At 39.1% G+C, this 5,671-nt stretch overlaps 1 non-coding gene across 1 annotated transcript; it reads right to left on the reverse strand.

The window, feature by feature from the left end:
* Positions 1-332: 332 nt before the first annotated feature.
* trnas-uga (transfer RNA serine (anticodon UGA)) lies at positions 333-414 on the reverse strand. Its single transcript has one exon. It is a non-coding gene; the product is annotated as a tRNA-Ser (tRNA).
* Between the last annotated feature and the right edge of the window lie 5,257 nt (positions 415-5,671).

The raw sequence follows: 5,671 nt of genomic DNA on the forward strand, positions 1-5,671 counted from the left end.
CTATGTGGCAGATAGATCATTCAGTAAAGGATCTGGGAATGCAATCTCTCCCCACTGGTGGCATGATCTCTGCAGAAATCACTTCAAATAAGCAACTAAATTCTCTATTCTGCAAGAGACTACATTGGAGTTCCACACCAACACCTTAATTCCTGGGCCATCACAACTTATGGACAAAGCAGCTATTTCTGCATCAATTCCTAGGACTCCTATAGTTTCCCTGGCACAAAGTTGCAAATGGCATGGCAAACATATGCGAAAGGAGACCTAGAGGACACTGTGCACTCATTCTTCCAGTAAAGGAATCAGAAGAGAAACACATCATCTCCTTACGCTGCAAACAGGAGTCAAAGCTGCGCGGGGATCCCCCATTGGATTTCAAGTCCAACGCCTTAACCTCTTGGCCATTGCAGCTGTTGCATACTTTGGGCACTTGTGGGATATGTCCTTGGACTTCTTCAAGCTCAATTATGAGTCCCCATGTGTCATTGATTCAGGGTTGCAAATGGCCTGATATGCAAATTCAAAGACAGGACTCTCCAGAATGGTCTGCTCACGATTATAGCAAGCAAATGTAAATTCCAGATAAACAGGTGCTCAGAAGCTTGTCAGAGTATTAGACTGATGCACTACCTACTACACTAATGTGGCCTTGAAGGTCTTCCATGTGAAAATATGGGATGGCTCAAGGTGGCTCACCAATTTTGCATGAACACTGCTTTTGTTTTTAAAAAATCGCACCTAGCTGATGTAGGTCTCATGTAAAGCTTTCACTGGAATGCTGTTAGTACAGGTGAGTAGAAATGTAAGTCAACAAACTTGCACATTGGAAATAAAGTCGTGCAGGATATCGCTTGACCTAAGTCGAATGTTGACAAAAGAGTGCAGCTCAGTACATTAATTTGCAATAGAATAATCAGACATATTGCAGAGTCAAAGCCAAATTTGATAAAAATGCTGCATATGACATAACTCATAGTGTAGACCAATCTCGTGTTTATCACACAGGGATAGCCAAAATGCTTTGAATATTTTGCATTTTTACAAGAATTCGAAAAGAAATACAAATCATAAGCCAGCACACCGACATTTAAAAGAGAAGAATGACGACTTGGTCAACATCACCAGAATGTGTTTAAAAACCTTTCTGTTGTAGGCACACTGATCCAAAAATACTTCAAAACCTGTGGGATGAGTACATCTCAGTCAGTTTCTTTTAACCCACATGCACCTGTCCTTGTTAGTATAGTGTATAGTATCTCTGCTTTTCAGGTGGTAATCCTTGGCTTGATTCCCTGACATGGAGTATTCCTATTCTTAGCGCAATGCAGAAAAAACGGGGACTTGGCACCCTTTTTAGTAATGAAAACATCCTACATCCACAGTTGCTCTTGATTGTTCTACATAGATGAATCAAGTCACTAGCACATTGTGTATCAATAGTTTGATAAAGCACCTGGGAGAGATTTTGGTGCCCAGTGTCGACGTTATCTCTAAGCAGACATGACAAAACATGCATACCATCAAGGCCAAGACTGAAGAGCATGGAAAGATTTTGTCAATTTCTTAAACTACATCAAATGCTTTGCTGGTGTCAAATATTGCAATGACATTAAATGTAGTGACTTGACTATGACTTGAAGGGTAGTACTTGGTAACTGTCCATCTTGACTTTAGATTATACATATTCACTTATGACTTGTCTCGGGACTTGATTGTCAAGTCTTGAGATGTACTTGTTGCATTTACATTTATATTTATGGCATTTGGCAGATGCTCTTATCCAATGCGCAGCTGATAAACTAGGTTTTGAACAAAGAGAGCCCACTGAGTTTCGTAGCCTGTGAAAAAGACATTGGCAATGACTTGGCAAAATTAACTTTTAAGAAAACCAACAATGTATGTGCAACAATGATTTGACCTAGCCATACCAAACTCAAAAGCTTTAATCTAGGCATATTGGACAGATGGATGGCACTGAGTTTGAAAGCCCTATCTTTAAAGTTGGTCATAGGGTGACCCTGTCCACTTCTCTGTATAGATAGACCTCATGTTAAGGTAAGCATTACCATAGTAAATTCCTTAAAACGTAACAAGCCAATTCTGGACCTGGAGAGTTTAGTTCCAAACGGAATGTTAAGCAAGTGCTAAATGAAATGCAATTTTTCAAGAATCTTAGAGCCAGCTGTATACTCTGTGGAAGACTAGATCACCAGGACAGGAAGTGGGCACTCTTGCTCTTTCTAACTTTGGATATCCCTTAGCAAAAACTTTTAAAAAGACCTAGCATGCCCTCACCTACAGGAACTGGTTGAAGTCAAACTGGGCTTGTCTGGGAATTGAACCCAGGACCTCACACACCCAAAGCAAGAATCATACCCCTAGACCAACAAGCCATCATCTAGCTCAGTATAGTCCTTTTTTGACTGGGCATTGTTAAGAAACAGAATTGAGGTGTTTCTTTCAGTTGTTTTACTCTTTCATGAAGCGACACTAACATATGGTGCAAGATACCTGTGGATCGAAAGTAAGTATAAAGAGCTCGTTCCCGATTTGAACCCAGAATCTGTCACACCCTAAGCAAGAATCATACGCCTAGACCAATGAGTCCATTGCATTTGTTTTATCTTTGGATTTTTGTCTCATGTCCACATTTGGACACCTTCTGCTCAATTGGCATTCTTGACTTGTTACAATTTTCATTTTATTAATTTAGAGTTCTTTTGATGACTGATGACTTTGCAACATTGCAAGGTACATACTTGACAGGTATTATTCCTTGTCATTGATCTACCACTAGAAACAATTCAAAACATGTTTGCAAGACAATAAATTTGATTAGTGAGAATGGGTCAGTGTATAAAAATGATGCAACAACATGCCGGCATGTCATTGAAGGCTGAGGGAATGCAAGCCATCTGCTCTTTGTGACCTTCCACATGCTTCGCTACCTTAGGCAATCTTGAGAGACCTTAACATCAAAGGTAAGGTCATTTCAGCCCTTACCCTTTGTGGTGGATTTCACCAATTATTACTAACGTGGATACATTAGTATATCATTATAAGCAATCTGAGATGTGAAGCTAAGTGAATCACACATGCAGAATTTCTAACAATAACCTATTTTGCATAGGCTGGCTAGTTGACCATTCAGTGAAATTAAATGTGGTTGCTGAACTTGTTGCAGGTGGGTCAATTTAATTTGACTTATTTGTGTTTCATTTTTAACTCAGCCGCGTGCCATGACGCATAAATTAATTTGAGAATATTTTGTTCTAGCTGCAAGATAGCGCTAACTTATCCTAGCTATACTTTATATTTAGCTTGAAATAATTGAGGTTCATCGCTAGAGGGTGCTGTTATTTATATATATTTTTGGATTATTGATCAGGTAAAAACTAAAATAGATGAGGTGGACTTTTTCTATGTATCATATGGAATTTGAGTATATGAGTGATTGCTACTATGTAAATGTATAAGAATATGTAGATAAGATTATTATGAGATCATCCTTTATAATCAAACAAACAACTACACTATACGATTGTATTAAACAGCTACATGCAAAATCATCCTGGCTGACGAGGTTTTTTCACGATAATGGCTATTGGAATTGTCTAAAAATTTTGGTTCTGTAACAGATAGACTGAGTAAAGGATGAACATGACAAACCATTTTTCTGTTATCCAAAAACAATCAGAAAACATGGGTTCATGTATATTACCTTACTGATGTATATTTTAAAAGTATTCCAATACACAGAATAAAATTTTGGTAACTGATAAATATATTTGACCTATGGATGTGTACTAGAAAATAAGAATCGTGACAAAACAAACAGGTTATCAGAATATGTATTTCATTTGAGGTGGTGTTGTATTCAGGACATGGAGTCAGTCTGACTCTGATGAGGAATGGAACTCTGTAGCCCAGGTAGTTGTTCCAGCATCATACCAAATACACATATTATCACTAGCCCATGTCCATCCCCTGTCTGGACACCAAGGTATCAGAAAAAGAACACAACAACAAATTCTACAACATTTCTTTTGGTCTTCGATTAGGAGTGATGGTGGACACTGCCGTTCATGCCTTACATGGCCTGAAAACCACATCAGGTCATTCCATCTGTTCCTCTGTGCCCCATTCCAGCAGTTGGTGAGCCCTTTAAAAAGGGGTTAGTTGATTTATAAGGGCCCTTTGCCAAAGACCTGTTCTGGTCATTGCTACCTATTGACTATAATGTGTGCTGCCACCACGTACCCTGATGCTATTCCCCTTTGATCCCTAAAATCAAAAACAGTAAGCAAAGCTGTTAATAAATTCTGCACTACCTTTGGATTGCCCAAAGTTTTATTATCTGACCAAGGCATGAACCTTTTGTCACACCTGTTCTCCCAGGTGACACTTGAACTTGGTATACAGCACCAATTCTCCAGTGGGGAGAGCTTGCACTCCCAGACCCTTTCCTGAACAATCTATCTGCCACATAGCAGTGTCTTGTTTCATGTAGTGGAGAAAGCACATCCTTCTTACTTCCGTGATGTCAAGGGCATGTAAAAACTCTTCAACTATTGGACAGTCATCTTAGCTCAGTGAAAATTCTGGAAGACTATTTCTCACATGCAAATTGCAGTGGTGTTTGCCTATGCTTCTCTTCCATGTCTTGTACGAGCATTCCAGGGACAGCACCATCTTTTCTCTTTAACTATAACTATAACACTTTAGCTATTACACTGTTCACTCCAGTGCCCACCCACCAAAAGTCACTAACAAGATGATGTACTTGAAAGTAACAGCAGTAGTAGCAGGAGCATGACTCGTTTTCATTCTTCCAAAGTTCACACGTGTTACCCCGCTGCTGCGCTCCCTTCGTTTGCTTCCAGTAGCTGCACACATTAAATTTAAAATCTTGATGCTCCCCTACAAAGCCAAAAATGGGCCAGGCCTTTGATACATTGAGTCAATGGTCAAAGCCCGATTCGTACCTCGAGTGCTTCGAACCTCAAGTATGGCTCGGCTTGAAATTAGATGATCCAAGTCTCATGGAAGATGAGCATTGAGACTCTTTTCTGTCCTGGCTCACAGATGGTGAAATGAACTTCCACTTGCTATCCTGACAGCAGAGTTCCTTGCAGTCTTCAAACACTGAGTAAAGACCCATCTATTCATGGAATATTTAAATGTGAAATGACCCTGCTCCTATATTGACTAACTAAATTAGCACTTATTGTAGGGTACTATTTATTATACTGATGTTGTCTAACAAACTTTAGTACTTATTGTTTATTGCACTTATCATTGTTTAAGATAGACCTTGTGCATTTTGTACTACTAGGCAACATCAGTGATCCCTCTATTTCTACAGTATTCTAGATCATTGGTATATTGGACTCTAACCTACTGTAATGGCTAGGGTGTATTCTATGAGTAAATGACAAAGAACTTTTGTAAGTTGCACTGGATAAGAGTGTCTGCTAAATGCCGTAAAAGTAAGTGTAAATGTAACAAATACATCTCAAGACTTGACACTGAAGTCCCGAGACAAGTCACATGTGAATACATACAATCCAAATTCAAGATGGACAGTTACCAAGTACTACCCTTCAAGTCATTGTGCTAGTGTCTTTATTCATCTATGTAGAAAAATCCAATCTAATCTACCTTAATG

Source organism: Electrophorus electricus, chromosome 15, assembly GCF_041902795.1.
Source record: "Electrophorus electricus isolate QZ-2024a chromosome 15, ASM4190279v1, whole genome shotgun sequence".
Taxonomy (NCBI): domain Eukaryota; kingdom Metazoa; phylum Chordata; class Actinopteri; order Gymnotiformes; family Gymnotidae; genus Electrophorus; species Electrophorus electricus.